The following is a 17,200-nucleotide window of genomic DNA, read 5'->3' as shown; positions in this document are numbered from 1 at the left end:
AGCACACATGTCACGCTGGGTCACAAAGGGCACTGTGACATGCTGCCATGCCCCATGCCATCAGCAGTGCCCATGTCACAGTAAATCACAAGGGCCCCTGTAATCACATGTGCCCTGGTGCCTTCAGCTGCCCCATCCCCTCAGTGCTGTTGGCCATTGCATCCTCAGGGACTCCCATCAGCTCATCTCTCAGAGCTTCTCACCACCTCATCCCCTCGGGGACTCCCAGCAGTACAGTTTTGAGGGCCACCCATCAGCAGCATTCCGTTACAGTGCCACCAAGCCTTGGGCAAGGGGGATCTCTGAGGTTGCCTCAGTACAGATGCACTCTCACTATGAAATACTTCTTAATATTGCATCTGTAACTGATTGTTCTCTCAGGTGGGGAGGAGGCCACCCCCCAGAGATGGCAGTTTTGAAGGAGCACATGCTGAGCTCCTTAGTGGTTCACTGTATTCAGCCTCCACTGCTCCTGCTTGCTCTTCTCTCACTTGATTCAGATCCTTGACAGTCCCTCTGACAGCATGAGGGCATAGCCCTGAACAACATCCGAAATGTCTTTGCTTTTATTCACTTTCCTTCAAGCTACCTGTTTGTTGTTAATTTTGGAAACTGATGGGAGACAAGTTCCTTAAAGTATAAAATGGTTACTTTGATCATTCATTTTCCCAATGCTGTAAAACTTTCACTTCAGCTCAATGCCAGACTGTTAGCTGAAGGATCTGTGCAGATGAAAAAAGACAAACCCAAAAGCTTGAACAATTTTTCACCCTTTATCAAGACAATGAAATGAATATATTATTTTCTGTGACATATAGGCAAAAATTTCAACATTACAAACCAGGGGCTGACTATACTCCTGCCTTTTTTTTTTTTTCTTTTCTGTACAGCCTTTTGGTGATAAAAGTTTTTGTTTTGTTTTAAACCTAGTAGTTAGACTTGGGTAGGAAACATGTATAGGAAAGTTCTTTCTGTGAAACATTAAAAATTATAACATTTTAACAACCTAAAAAAAAAACATGCCCATCTGTCTTAGTAAGTTCAAAGGACAAAGGCCCAACATTTTTGATGGCAATGAAAGGAACAACAAAAAAAGATAAAAAGATTGAAACAGAAAGAAACAAAGAAGTAAGCCTTAGAAAATCAAGAACACATGTCACGTGAAACAACCATTTCAAACACTGTAAACATCAAGTAAATGGGAAATTGATCACTAAGCCAATCTTCTGCTGTTATAACTATTGCAAAACACAGCAATAATTTTCAGATAAGTACAGTGGAACTAATATATTCAGTAGTGGAGGTATTTTATGTGTTCCCCGAAGAGACAACAAATGAGTAATAGTATTTTCTGAAGCATTTAGCGGTGATTTTAGTTCTAAAGGAAAGTGTTGTTTCCTTGTAAACAGATTCATAACACTGTGCATACAATATATTTTTATGTTTAGGTTATGGATGAGATATGAGATGAGTATTAGAGCCATACCGTCAGCGCAAATCAGTTTCCAGGCAGTGTGGAAGAAGACAGGTTGGAAACAAATGCTCCACAAGGCGGGTTTGAACCCCCTCGTTTCCTGTGGTTCTGTGATGAGACCTACCCAGGTGAACACATGCTTGCCTGTGCTGGGCTTCCAGTGAAATATTGATGTTAATAAATTAAACAGATTAAAAAGAATTAAACTATCCAGAATGCCAGTGATTTCAAATTGAACTTTGAAACCTGTAGTGTTGATTTCAGACCAGAGGAGGATAACAGCTCCACTGTTCATCCCTTTTTTTCCCCAGCTCCTTCAAGTGGTGTTATAGAATTTTCATCTTTTTCCTTATTCTTTCATGGTCAGGCAAACACTTACTACAAAAACATCAGGTCATCTACGAAAGCATTTTCCTTTTTCCACCATTTATCTGAGGGTGGTTATTGCTCTCCACTGGGTTCATACCTAGAATCAGACTGTCATTGTGGTAGAAAGCTGGACATCTGTGAGAGCCCAGCAACCACAGACATTGCTTTGTCGTGACAAATGGCCTATGCTCCTCCTTTCTCAAAGCATTCCCACCTCTTTCTCCTTGTAATGGAATATGCAATTTTTTGTTTTGCACAAATACAATTAAGATCTAAATCTCAGAACAAAACATCAATCTTGCATTCTAGCTTGCCTAAAGTAATACAATTGCAATTTCCATCATTTGCTGTGCTATCTGCTAATTTTTTTGTTTACCTTCTATTTTCAAAACAATTTTGTCCAATAGATTTGCCTAATTCTTAAACAGTTTCCTTGCTCTGACCTTAACAATGGTAATTTTGTGTGTTGGCCTTACAGAAGCACACACAGTAGTCCTCAGCTAACGCCCAGGAGTGCTGAGTGTGTTTCAGACCTCTGAATCTGTGAAATATCTGTTCCCATAAACAGCAGAAGTTCAGAGAAAATGGCTTGTGCTCTTTTTCACCCATTTCTCTCCACACTCTGAAATACCCTGAGAATTATACCCCTCTTTCCTTCAATTTAAGCTAAAAGTCTTAAGTGTTAACATGCAGGGAAAATGATGGGAGCGGGGCCCAGGCATGGGGGATGAGGGTGTCTGGGTTGAAACTGAGCCTGGGAAAGGGGGAGGAGTGTTGAAATTGTTGCCTTTGCTTCTCAGTGCCTGAATCCATAATTTAATATTTTTGTTGACTGACAAATGAATTAACTCCCCCTGAGTTCCAATACAGGAGTGAAATAAAGAAATGCTTCTCATAAAGGGTAATTGTATTCATCAGCAAACAAGGAGATGTTATTTGACTGATCCAGCACCAAGTGTGACAAGACATCTAGAAGTGATATTTCCAGGAAAGTAAAATACCAATTCTTTTTTTGCCAAAAAGTCAAGGCCAAATTCTCCCCACACTAAAATGTCCTCCTTTCTTTTTTATTCAGGTGAGAATTGAATCTTGCTACTTTCAATATTCTTTTACATTCAAAAAGAGATTTAAACTGTCTTTTGTCAAAGGTGAGAAAGATTATGGAAGCAAGATTCTCCACCTATGTTTGGTTTGATTTGGTGTTTGTTTGTCGGATTGGTTGGTTTGCTTTCCTTTCTCATGGCCTAAAGTATGCAGAAAGGTAAAACCCCTGGCAGGTGGATGCCTGGCAAGGAGTTGAATGCGCAAGGAAGCACATTTTTTTTCCATAGATTTGACAGAGTAAACTCTGCTTTGTCTTTTCCTTTCTTCATCTGAGCCTTTTGCAAGTATTCACGATTTCTCTATCCTGAATACTGATAACAGATGCCTTCATTTTTTTGTTTTCTTTTACTTTGGCTTAGGTCTAGAACGTTTTCAGGTTCCCCTGATAAGAAGACATTCTTTACTGAAGGTCATAGAAAACATATGAAGCGAGGTTTTGCATCTATGAAATGTCCAGGTCCCCTGTACTTTCCTTGATACGAGCTGCAAGATCCAGATGGCCAAGCTGGTATTCCTGGATAAGAAAAGGGAGATTTATCTTCCAATGATAGGCAAGAAGTTTTTCTAGCAAGCTGAGGGATGCAGAAAGGAACACCAGAACCCCAGCAGCCCTGCAGAATTTGTCTGTCTCTCTCTCATGCTCCTATACCTCATAAACACACAGGCTCACAGACAGTCATCTGGATGAGGAATAGTCCACACCATTTAGAATAGCATTTCAAAGTCATTTCTGAGATACCTTAGGCAGTTGACTGAAATACCACTGAAGCAACCAGAAAGAGATGTAATAATTACTGAAAGCTCCCCTTAATCCTGGTTTTGTTCTTTTGCCACAGTCCTCACTAGAATATTTCACTGTGACATTTAGTCCTCCTGGAGCTACTCAGGAAACAAATGCTGTTTCCCCTTGGAAGAGACACAGTAAGGCCTAAATGGTCATAGATGATGAGAATTTCTTCTGCTTGAAGTACCTGGCCTTGGCACGTTTCCACCAGCTCAGCTCACATGAGGGAGGACAGAAATCCTGGCAGACCTGAGCAGCACATGAAGAGACAGGGTGACTCAAACAAGAATATCACAGCTTCAGTTTTACGAGACTTGTGCAGACATCACATGGACCAGTTCATAGACACATTCGAAGACGGCTGGGGAATGTACAGAGAGATTTTAGAGTCAGGGAGGGGTAGCTCTAGAACCTGAAACTGTGTTCACAGACAAAACAAACTCAAATGAGCAAGAAGAGGAAGAGGCAGAAGCTGCATGTGAAGTTCACACCAGGTGAATTAATTTTTTCATCCCAAAACTGATGTGCATTTTCGGGGCAGCTACTTTTAGCTTTGTTGCTTTGTGCAAGGTAAAGTGTAAGGGATTTTATGATCTCTCCTCCCACACTCCTAAATCCAGAGACCAAGGTGGCCACCTAAGTGTTGGTGAGGAGATTTCAAACCTCTTGTTTTGAATCCACTGAACTCAAAAGCATGGATACTCCGTATCTGTTGTTGCAGGTAAGATTCACTTTTTTTTGATGGGATTGTACCTCCTTAGCAACTATTTTTAGTTACTTGAAAGTAAAGCTTGGAGTCTAGATGTTCCCACACCAGGTTATACCACATCTGTAAGAAGGGAGAATATGTTTAAGATTCTCTTCCCCATTCTGTAGCCAAGGAATCTGAGAAATATATGCAAAATTTAACTACTTTTTACTCGTTTGGCAGGAATCAGTTTTCCAGGGATTTCTCACTTATATCAGCAAGGTAAGTTCCAAATACCAAGTCTAGATAAGTTGTTCAGAAAAATGTACATTTATTTCTTCACCTTCTACTATTCATGGTGCTGTGGTTAGAACAAGTTATCTAAAACCAAAAACAGTTTGGGTACTGCATGTCCATCATACCAGCATCACCTGAGGATATATTGGTTATCAGAGGGGTTGGAGGAAAAAAATGTCTAAGCATGTGAGATGAAAAAGTGAAGGCAGTGACACAGCTGTGTGCAAATCAAAGAGAGTTAAAAGTTTATTTTCCTACACTGCAAGGAGACCTTACCTGCCAGTAGTGGGACACACGAGAGAGTTTCAGCTGAAAGTCACCTACACACAGAAAAATAATTATAAAAAAAAAAAGTGGTAGAGTTTGCAACCAAGTAAAAGCCCCAGAGTTTGCAACCAAGTAAAAGCCCCAGAAGGGGCCTCTGGTGGTCTAGTGGTTAGAGTGCCTGACTCTCACCTCTGCGACCCGGGTTCGATTCCCGGCCCCCTGGGCAGGTGGAGCTCATCAGCCTTGGTAGGCAATCCACCTAAGAGAAGGTCACTCTAAACAAACCTACATCCTGGGGACCTCACTGCCACTGTCCAAGCTTTGCTCGGCCCCGGCAGATGAACCTCAGGACTAAAGGGTGGGCTCAGTTCAGCGCACGCTGTGTCTCACCTAAAAAATCCACTGCGCAGGCTGGAAGGGTTAATGACCTTTCCCAAAATCTTCGCTCGCGAAGACTGGCCATTATATATTATTATAAAAGCCCCAGAGCAGAAAGCAGGTTGTAGGGAACCTTCAGTTTGAGCACTTACCCAAGAGGTACCTTAGATACAGCAGGCTAGTGTGAACAAACAGGAAGTCCACCCTGAAGCTGAGAAGCTTGTGCAAATGGGACCAAATATCGTATATTTTCATGAAAGAAATTGTACCAATGAAACCCTCCTTCCTGGACAGCTTTATTCAGAGGAGCAGTGCACCTCAGGGAACATTCCCAAATCATGCTGTAGGCAATTTCACATACTCAAGAACAAGTAACTGCCTTTCAAGTTGATCAAAACTCAGATGCCAAGTATTTGTTGTATCTCATTAATTGTTGTTCCTATTCTTTTTGTTTCTCTGCAGCACATTAATTTATACATCAACATTCCAACAGCTCCCTGGAGGCAGGTAGCTTCACTCCAGCTGGCAGTGTTTCATCAGCAATGGGCTTCTTCGCTCAATTTTATTTGCATCTGCTGTCTCCTTGTCAAACTTCTACACACATTTATTATTGTTTGCAGTTTGCTATTTCATTCAATTACTGAAAGGTTGTGAGCCCTAGGGATAATCTTGTTGCAAATTGTTTGTGTACTGACACCCTCGTTTAATTTTATTAAATGTCAGGATCTGCATTTAAAACAGCATTAGCCATACGGCACAGTCACACAGAGACTTGTGAGTTGGTGAATGTTACAGAGGGACATAGCACAGGAAAGAATGATCCCCCAGCCACACTCTCAGGAATGTCTGTGCTAAAATGCTACGGTTAGTGTCAGATGTATCCTGCTTCTCTAAGTATTTGAGGTACATAAGCAAATAACTGCATGTGGCTGGCAGGATCCACATCCCCATCCGGCACTGATACATAATTCTTTTCCCTAGAACTTCAAGATCATCATGAAGTACAAACTTGACTAAGATTCCTCCTGACTAAGGTTCTTCCAATATAGATGTTTTCTGACTTCTGCTTCCTGTGTAGAAAATGTTTAAGAAATAAATTATGCACCTTCTTGTTCACAGTTCTTTAATTTAATTCATAATATACACACGTATTCCCTGCACTTTGTTTCCACATCTAACATCAATTTAGAAGGGGATCATTCTGGAAGAGACCTGGGTGCTAATCTTGTTAACCTATCACATAGACCCAAAACTGCCTGGAGACTGTTGGAATAACTGACCCAATACTGTATCCAAAGCTTGACATTGGTCAAGTGTCATCCACCAACTCTGACACCATCTAAACTTTCAACGGAACATCATAGAATCATAGAATCAACCAGGTTGGAAAAGACCTCCGAGATCATCAAGTCCAACCCTTGATCCAACACTGCTGTGGTTACTAGACCATGGCACTAAGTGCCACATCCACTCTCATCTTAAAAACCTCCAGGGATGGTGAATCCACCACTTCCCTGGGCAGCCCATTCCAATGCTTGATTACTCTCTCTGTAAAAACTTTTTTCCTAATATTCAACCTAAACTTCCCCTGGCACAACTTAAGACTATGCCTTCTTGTCCTACTGCTAGTTGCCTGGGAGAAGAGACCAATCCCCACCGGGCTACAACCTCCTTTCAGGGAGTTGTAGAGAGTGAGGGGGTCTCCCCCGAGCCTTTTCTTCTCCAGGCTAAACAACCCCAGCTCCATCAGCCTCTCCTCACAGGACTTGTGCTCCAGTCCCTTCACCAGCCTTGTTGCTCTTCTCTGGACCTGCTCCAGCACCTCAATATCCTTCCTGAACTGAGGGGCCCAGAACTGGACACAGCACTCCAGGTGTGGCCTCACCAGCGCTGAGTACAGGGGAAGAATCACTTCCCTGGTCCTGCTGGCCACACTGTTCCTGATGCAGGCCAGGATGCCCTTGGCCTTCTTGGCCACCTGGGCGCACTGCTGGCTCATGTTCAGCTTCCTGTCAATCCAAACTCCCAACTCCATTTCTGCCTGGTTGCTCTCCAGCCACTCTGTCCTCAGCCTGCAGCACCGCATGGGGTTGTTGTGGCCAAAGTGCAGGACCCAGCACTTGGCCTTGTTGAACCTCATCCCACTGGAACCAACCCAACTCTCCAGCTTGTCCAGGTCCTCTGAAGAGCCCTCCTGCCTTCCAGCTGATCAACACTTTCCCCCAGCTTAGTGTCATCTGCAAATTTACTAATGGTACGCTCAATCCCCTCATCCAGATCATCAATAAAGATTAAAACAGAAAAAGTCTTGACTTGTGGAGCAAGGTGAGTATCTGTAGCAGTTTCAGAGTCAATTATATTATAAAAATAAAATGATTTCACACAGGATGAAGGCTGATTTTTTCTTGACAGCACGAACTTAACTGTAACCCAGCACGGATTACACAAGGTGTTTTTGGTGTTGAAAACTCTTTCAGAGAGAATGTCTCTGTAGCTCCTGCTGAGTGCACTGACCAAACTGCCACCAAATAACACCATTGCTAGTAACTCCAAGCACCACGATGTGTTATTTTCCATTAAATCCTGTCTGTATAATACAGAGTAAAGGAATTAAATAACAAGCCATTGAATGGCATTTGTGGAGGAGCTACTGGTAGGCTAGTGTAGAAATCAAGATGAGACACATTCCTCAATTCCAAGAAACATATGCACTTGCTTTGGTTTTCCTCTGTTGTACCTTGTGCTTCCCAGACAAACAGGACCATTCAGCTTTGATGTTTCAATGAGGTCAGCTATGAGTAAGTATGGTGATTTGTCTCATTAATTTTGTTTTATTAACTGATAAATCCTCAAGTGACAAAAGCAATTCTACACAAACATAAATCCTGTTTTTTCAGTAACAAACTTCCATCCTTTACTGCTAGACCTGGTTTTACCCTTCAATCCCTAAACAAAACTCCAGGTAAGTTTTGAATTGATTTCTCAACATACCACCTAAAATAGGGTGAAACAATAATTATAACTGAGAAAGCAGAGCCACACACAGCTGTTATGGAATCATTGTTGAGGGATAAGATCACATGCTTTCCAATTCTCAGAAACTGATTTTGTTTTCATTAAATAAATGGAGATATGCCAAATGGTTTTGCATATTTCTTCTATGCTAGATGCCTTCCTAATAATGTTTGTCCTGCCTCCAGACATGTTCTTATTCTTCTTCCATTCAAAGCAATAACTAAACTCCCCATGGCAAAGGAACTGAGCTCTAGCACAGCACTTTAGCAGCTGAGATTTTAAAGTTATTGAAATGCAAGGAGAATACTTGCTTTATTTCCTTAGAAAGGGATACGTAAAGAAATTAGTCAAAGGATGTTCGGCTCAATGGCAGCAGAGAGACTGAATTCAAGTAGTGTCGGTTGTTCAGCTCATAGAGTTGGTTGAACTTTCATAACTAGAGGTAAAGAGCTAGTAAGAAGATTAGAGAGGAAGAAAAGAAACATGGATATTTTTTTAAGGTTGGAAGATACCAGGACTTCTAATAAAGCAACTTACATGTGTCTTCTTCAAGGCCAAGAGCCAGAGGCAGAAGATACTCTTCATCAAGACAAATTTTATCATCTTATGGGGAATGTATGGAAGAAGAATGATGTTAATTGTATCACCTAATGCACATCAGGTATGGAAGAATATCAAAGGTACATAAGAATCTGGAAAATTAAGTTGCTTAATACACAGAAAATTTCTTTTATCAGTGACCTGGCAACAGTATTTGTATTTTCTTTTTCCTTTATAAAGCCTCCCCCTTCTGCTCTTCTCAACTCATTCTGAAAAGAACTCAGTATCTGAAATCCCAGTGTGACATATTCATGGCAAACCAATTCATGCAAAGTAACAAAGCAGTACTCAGAGAGAAAATAGCATGCAACCAGTAAAGCTCAATTTTTAATGAGAAAATGGCAGGTTTTGCATGAAGCAGATATAAATCAATGTCAAGCACTAACACTTCAACTTAACTACTCAGCATTTCTGGGCGTTTATGAAACACTGCTTGAACTTTGTCTTGTTGTCAGTGGTAGGCTGGAAATTAATTGCTATTTTGACACAAGGAAAGAGGAAAAAATATGTATGAAGATGGATATGCACGTTAGCATTAAAATGCCAAAACATGTTAACGGAGATATCAAACAGCAGTATTGGTTCAGACAGCAAGTGCTGTGACAAGTGCTTAATGAAGTTTATCCCTTGTAGCCCTCATTAAAGCCATTACAAATATCTTGTGCCCTCTCAGTCACAGTTGCCAGTGTTTCCTGGCTCGTGTAGCTCCTGTGCAGCAAAAAAACACAGATTGTTACCTTGTGGTTGTTCTCACTGTGGTAAAGAAATGTCGTATTGCTCATGACCACTAATCTCAAATGCACCATAAATCCAAAATTATAACTTAGTGGAGTTTCTTCATAGGGAAGATTTAAAGCAAAGTTTGAGCCAATCCCAAATATAACTCTTGGACTGTATTGGTCAGAAAACTGTCTGGAATCAGAGTCCAGTACCAAGTCCATGTGGTGACTGTAGTGGCTTCAAAAACCAACTTGAGTATTTGTAGATAGAGGAATGAAGAAAGTCCTGTCAGCTCAAAACAGCAACAGCATTCTTGGAAACGTAGCTAGGTTGCATCTTTCATTGTGATTTCATAATCGTGTTCTGGTCCACAATTTGAGATTCTGAAACTGTTCTGCTGAGTCAAGAAAATGAACTGGCAGTGCCACAGTACAAGGTACATAACAGCACGCTCAGCTGTGGATTTGTTTCATCTGTTCAGCTTCCACTGATTATCTTACTTTTTATTGCACATACTTGATTTAAAGGGTGTTTGAGGGAAAAGCATCTCCTGGACTGCTCAAGGAGGAAGCATGGAATTAGTTTAGAATAGAGGAAAAAAATGAGTGAAAGGACAGGAGGACAAGAAAGGTTGTTTAATTCAGCAGTTGACAAAGTGTTTAAGGGGAGAAAAAAACCAACCAAACAAACAACAAAAACAAGCACAAAACCAAACTCAGAAGAGTTATTGTCAATAGTAAAAAGTAAAAGATGTTTCAGTATTCCAAAGGCTATTTTGTAGCTTGTAGGTGCACTGAGAAAAACCATCATGCCCTAATTACTAGATGTTGCCCTCAACATTTCTTTATTTTTTAAACACTGTATATTTAACTGTAACAACTCCTAGAACCCTACAAGATTCTCATTTCCCCTAGCTAAAGAAAAGCACAAAAATTCTTCTCTTTTAGCAAACAGCACTAAACATATTACAGATATACTGAAAATATTAATAATTTATAACAGCTTCTCAAAAATAAATCAGTATGGACTGTTTTAAAGTTCCCCCTGTTGTAGGTAATACCAAGAGACTAGTGAAAAAGAATATATTTACAAGAAATATATTTCACTTTCCGAATTGTCTGTTCTTTATTTTGGATCTGGTAAATATTCACCAATAGGAAAAACACTAGAACTACAGTTTCAAAGTGGTAAAAACTGCAATTCAAAATGTACAGAACAGTGTAAGGGAAAAAAAAAAGAAAGATATGAAATATCAACAATATTTAAAAGTTAAAGTTGTCAGGCCTATAAATTGAATTATATTCTTCATACATGATTTTTAAAGGGTAAAGGGTAATTTCTAGAAAAAAATTGTAGTCTGAAATCACATAGCACAGCTTAAAGAGTTTTTATGTCCATCCCGTTTATAAACCTTTAAACCTGTTTTTGGCTCAAACAGTGAGCTGTAAAATTCATTATTTGCCTTATGGTATTTAGAATTGAAATTTAATTCTACCAGTATCATAGAAAATTAGAAAACAGTCATGTCGACATACCAAAGATAAATATACTTCTAAAATTTCAGTATCCTTAAAACACACCTAAGGGTAACTTCTCATTCTTAGACAAAAATTAGGATGAAAAAGTTGATGCAACCATAACAATACTAGAGATGTGATTTGGCATCCCAATTATTGTTGAATGCACAATCCACTTTTCAACCTCCTGCTTCCACATCTCTTGTAGGGTGCAGCTCAAGAGTTCATGCATTGCTCTGAAAGAAAGCTCATAACTCACACAGCTTAGAGAGGAGGTCTTCAGAAATCAGTTTTTCTAGATGAAGAAACATATAGACGAGTGGGAAACAAGGCACATGAAGCATGAAGGAAAATGTCACTTATTTCTTGGCCTCCTGGGTTCTCCTTTTTTTTTTTTAATCTATTCATTAGAAAATTTGTTCTAAGTTGCTAGGATGATTCTTCGTGAGAGATGTCACACCCTGTTTAAAGAAAGACAAGTCCCATCATGCTGAGGTGGATCATTCATAATTGGCACATGAATTTGGAAGAGATTTTCTATGTAGTGCATTTTGATTCTTCTAAGAAAACCAGTACACGGAGGAACAGATCACAAGCTATCTTTAAACCACTTGGTCCAAAAGACTCTTCCAGAATCTTATGAAATCAATCATTGTGTCAGCATGTCATCCATGGGGCAGGGACTGAGGGGGCAGGGTGGGATTCTGTGGTAGTTTGAGCCACATTAGAAAATCGAAAATACAATTTCCAGGCTTCCCTCCCCCCTCCTCAGAATTTATCCCAACACTGGAGAGAAACTTTCAGACCAGAGGCTTCTGTAGGGGGAAGGGGAAGTATATACATTTATTTACACAAATAAATACACTGTACAAACTAAAAGCAGCTATATATATATATATAAAACTTCTATCAGTCTTTTAAGCCCCTCCCTTTAACTTTAGTCCAGGACAAGCCTTTCAAGGGTGATATGCAACGCACTCCCTCTCTCGTGGGAGTGTTCGGGGCCCCCTGAACACTCTCTCATCAACCTTCAGCTGTTTGTGGAAGTCCTTCCTTCCTCACAAAGTCCAAGAAGGTAGCTCTGAGTCCTTTCTCCTTGGTCCCATGTCAGTCTCTGCTGTATGATCTCTCTCTCTCAGTCTCATACCTTGGTCCACTGTTGCTGTAGTGTAGCTTATCACAGTAGGTGTTTCGAATCTTCATTCCTCCAAGTCAGTTTTTGGCTGCCCCCGTCAGCTTCGGCAGGGCAACTCCCGAGCCTCTCTCTCTCTGGCCCGTCTCCAATTTCACCTGGGATTCTTCTCCCTAGCGCTGAGCTGCTTCATTATCAGCCCGTCCACTTGGCTCTGCTTCAAATGCCGAGCCTCTCCTCCACCTTCCTGTGGTGGAGGGAAAGAAAAGACCCCCCTCCACAGCTTAACCACAGAAAGGGGGGGAAGAGGGCTTGGCTGCAAGGCCTGCCTCTCTCCTCTTACCACCTCAGGTGCTGTGAGTCACGTCCCTCACAAATACTCACTCACTCCAATGCTGTCTCTAACTCTGGCCTAGGCAGAGTTGGGGGGCCACAGGGCTCCCCTCCCCCCCAGAGGGGGGGAAAGAAGGAGCCCAGCCACCCCCTGGCCTTCTACACCCACACACAGCAGACACCAACAGAAAAACTGCCAACAGCTTCCGGTGCTGTGTATATACCATTTTTAGCAGAAGCGAATAAGATAAGTGGTGATTGGCTCTCCAGGGAACACTGCCCTGGCACCCAATCACCTCTGAGCCCCCCGACTCCTGGGGGGGCCATCTCAAACTATGACAGCTTCTCACAACAGTATCTGGCAAGATAAGGCAGTTGGAACTGGAGACGAGTTGAATGTAAAGAGAAACCATCCTGCCCTGAGGACTGCCAGGCAGTACTGAGGCCTGGGAGTTCTTCAACGGATGATGAGACAAAACTTGGAGCAGCTTGTTTTGATCAGCATCAGCATCTAACTCTGCTTTGAGGAGGTGGTTGAAAGACCATTTGGACCTGAGTTTACACTGTGATGCTACAACTGTGCAGAATGAACAGATCATCGACACAACACAGAAAAGGCTGAACAAACCAGTTACTTCGGCAATTTTTCTCCAAAAAAGAGGAATCCGACTGCTAAATGTTTATCCTGTCTAAGAACTCTGCATATCAAGTGCCTGCTATTCCATTTCTCAGCAGTGTTCAGATAAAACCACAGACTCCTGGCAAATCCCAAGAATGGAGGTGTCAACATAAGCTTCCGTGACTACAATGAACACAATAAAGTCTCCAACTTACTCTTGTCTGATGCCACTGAAATGACTGTAATAATAAGCTTGCTTTTTGTAAGACCAAGACAACTTATGGGAAAGGAGCAGCTTAGATGAATTTGGATAATTAGCAATGAAAAAGGCTGAGAGGCTGTGGAGGTTAAATTTGCAGGAGCAGATATTTGCCATGTTTCAAAGAAGTTTCTCATTCAATAATTTTCCTTCAGTCTCCAGAGCTGGTACCATATTTAGAAATAAACAAGTGTTATTGTGCAATATTTCTCTGTGACTTCACTAAACTTCACAGTAGGCAGGTACACTAATAATTAATGTATGACGTTTATTTTCAGTGTGGGGAATGCTATTTTTCTCCTCTTTAAAAAAAAAAAAAAAAAAAAGAATAACAAAAACCCACAAACTAGCACAAAAAAACCCCAGCAGGTCCAAGTAAAATGATGAAAGGTATTTCTCACATGATTCGATTCTCTGTTATTCTGATCCAGGACTTATAAGGGACATGCCCTCCTGCTTATTGGATATGAAACTGCAGCCCAATAAACACAACTTTTGGCAGAGCGGGGTCTCAGGACACCCTGGCTTTTTTGTGGCCTGAGCTGTTTCAGCTTTTTAAGCTATTAAAAATTTTTTAAGCTTTTTTAAGCTTTTTCACATTTTTCAAGGTAACTGTGAACTCTATTTGGTTTAGGTATTCCTTGGTTTATAATTATAACAAGTAGTTGTTCTGTGTGGATTGAACTGTCTGTGCCTGTACGTTAAGACGTTGTGTGTCAGAGTGCAGAGATGGGACCAAAGGCCTTTACACATAGATCATAGTGGTCACCAGAGGGGCACAGTCTCATGTGTTCTAGGTAAAGCCAGTTTTGGCAATGACAAACAGAATCAGGAAGATTGAACTACTGGGAACCAATAGAAAAAGTTACCAACCAAAAGTCCAAGCAGATTTTGCTAAGAAACTGATAAGCACAAAAATAAGCCCTAGTGGACCCAAGGCTGAGAAGAAAGAAGTCTCCATCACTAAACCACACTGAGGAACCTGGGATATTGACAGCTTACCACAAGCCCCACTTCACATTGCACCCATTGCATCTGTATCCTAGGAAATGTTTGAAGCAAAGCAAAGGGTCAGAGAAAAGATGTAGATCAGAATCCTACAGATTCTAAGAGAATTTCCCTCATAAGAGCTTTTAACCATACCGTAGCTATTGAGATTTGTTGTCTATTAAATAGACAAATGACTTCAAATGTCAATGTTTTTGCTTGAGCCCTGCTGTATTATCCTTCCAGCAGAGATAGAGGTTTAGCCTCCAAAGGTCTTACAAAGGAAGTTAAAAGAGAATTCAGGAAAGTAAATTTCTAAGCGGCACGCATCTTTAAGATTAAATGGCATCTTATGGGAAACTTGCAGGGGTTGAATGTTTAGCATGTTATGATACTGGGAAACTAAGTAACAGCAACAACAACATCAGCGACAATGTTCCTGTTTAGGAAAAAGAAAGGAGAGGAAAGAAAAGATAAGCCACAGGGACATGTATTTGGCAACATCCTCCCCTTTCATTGATGCATTTAGAAACACATTTCTTGGCCAAAATGATAATGAAGAAAAGGTAGAGAAATAATGGCAACTAAAGAGTTGTCCAAGTTAAAGAACCATGTAAATCTCAGGTCTTGGTTTCCCATAATCAGTGAGTCCAGAACTTTTCTTTCATTGTTACCAATAAAATCAGAACATTTTAATGAAAGAACCTTATAGAGCTTTTTTTTTAATACGAATATACATGGTTATCTGGGAAGAAAAATTGTTACAGCAAAATATACCTAACATTCAGTTAGGTTTATACAAACAGTGAGGTGAATCCATTTCTTCTACGATCATGTCCCACATTCAGACAAGGGATATGCATCTCTAACACGGAGTCACATTGCATTTCAATCCCTTTGTAAGGTTTTTATGAAATGCAGCTCTTTTTACTCAGAGAAATGTGATATGTCACATCGAATAAATATAAGTTAATGTTTCTGTATTTCTTTCCCATTCCTCTCACAAACTTTGAAAAATATACTTTCATTTATTAGAATACCCTAGAATTTTTAACTGCACTTAGAAGAAAGTATTCCACCTTGAATACTTACCATGAAATGACCATGCTTTAAGTTCACTGCACGAACACACAGTTGACCAGGTTGGCAGCCACCAGCAGCTTACAGTCAGAGTAAAAAGGGGACCCAGCAGCAGCTTTTTTTAAAGGTATCACTCTGGGAATAGACTGAGTCACCTCATGTGCCAGCTCTGCCAGGAGCCAGACACACGTGTCAGTTCTTGTTGCACGTCACTTCTTCTGGGCTGCTGCTTCACCTGGAAAGCTGCAGGGACTGGGACGACCCTGGTAGCATCCTCCACTGCTGTGGTTATGCCTTCCTCATCAAAGAACCATAGAATAATAGAATGGTTTGGGCTGGAAGGGGCCTTAAACACAATCTAGTTCCATCCTTCTGTGATGGGCAGAGACACCTTTTGATAGACCAGGTTGCTCCAAGCCCCATCCAACCTGGTCTTGAACACTTCCAGGGACGGGGTAGCCACAGCTTCTCTGGGCAACCTGTGCCAGGGCCTCCCCACCCTCACAGGGAAGAATTTCTTCCTTACATGTAATCTAAATCTGCCCTCTGCCCTCTGTTGGAAATGTATTCCAGCAAATAATACATTTGCAAAAAGAAATTCAAGACTCAAAACAAGTTTCCAATTAATAAGCTCAAGGAAGAATTAAACTCTATTTCTAAGTTTCAGTCTGTGATATTTTTTATTTTTTTTCCCAGATGGAAGAAGTGGTTTGTTTGAATGAAAAATATGCTTTCAGTTCACCTACCAAGATAGCCATGGAAAAATAATTAAAAAATCCATGGGGATTTTATTCTGTTATTTCTTGACAGAATAACATAATTATAGTTACCTCATGTCTGTTGTTTCCTAGCCAAGTAATGCAGGAAATAATTACTCTACAACTACACACTCCGAATCTCCAGTTTCTTTTCTGTAATTCCCTGACAGGGAAAAGAAAATAATGTATTTACCGATGTCCCAAGATCAGGGAATATGGTAGTGTCAAACTGATTTACCTTGCCAGGACAACAGCCTTTTGAAAATACTAATTGCATAGTAATGTTTTCTCATTAAACAGGCCATGACTCAGCACAGTGTCTCTGTCTAGAAGTTGTCCTGTTTAATTCATTTACTATGCTAATTAAATGTAGTTTTAATATTATTCTGCATTGTGTGCAATGGAAGATGTTGTGTTCAACTTGTTTTATGGGGCAGAACTCAGTAACTGGAGTTTTTTAGTCTTGGATAATAGAGAGCATCAGTGAGGCTTTGTGGCTGAGGAGAGCTGCCAGAGTGCAGAGACTTTTCAGGCTGGAAGATTGGAGATTGCTTGTGCTCAAAATGTTGGGTGTACTGAAATTCTTCCATGAGTACTCACAGGTGTATGAGTACAACATATCACTTTGCAGGTAGCAAAAAAAAATGAAAACAAAATCAGGATCAGACCAAAACCATTGTCATGATCTTCAAAAAAATATTCTGAATACAAAATGCAATATAGGGTATAACAAATGAGTTAAAAAAAATGTAATTTTTGTTCCAGTAAAAAGAGAGGTGACGTTGAACTCAGGTGGTGTTGAAGTCTTATTTTATTCAC

General features: G+C 40.6%; 1 long non-coding RNA gene across 1 annotated transcript; it reads right to left on the bottom strand.

The window, feature by feature from the left end:
- Positions 1–3,301: 3,301 nt before the first annotated feature.
- LOC120323715 lies at positions 3,302–15,815 on the bottom strand. The gene is made up of 4 exons (XR_005564478.1): positions 15,636–15,815; positions 4,993–5,036; positions 3,919–3,980; positions 3,302–3,461 (listed from the first exon to the last, which is right to left on the bottom strand). It is a non-coding gene; the product is annotated as an uncharacterized LOC120323715 (long non-coding RNA).
- Between the last annotated feature and the right edge of the window lie 1,385 nt (positions 15,816–17,200).

Source organism: Pipra filicauda, unplaced genomic scaffold (assembly GCF_003945595.2).
Source record: "Pipra filicauda isolate LSUMZ 115617 unplaced genomic scaffold, ASM394559v2 scaffold326_size819446_pilon, whole genome shotgun sequence".
NCBI lineage: Eukaryota > Metazoa > Chordata > Aves > Passeriformes > Pipridae > Pipra > Pipra filicauda.
The sequence above is the reverse complement of the archived record's forward strand: the minus strand, read 5'-3'. Positions and strand labels throughout refer to the sequence as shown.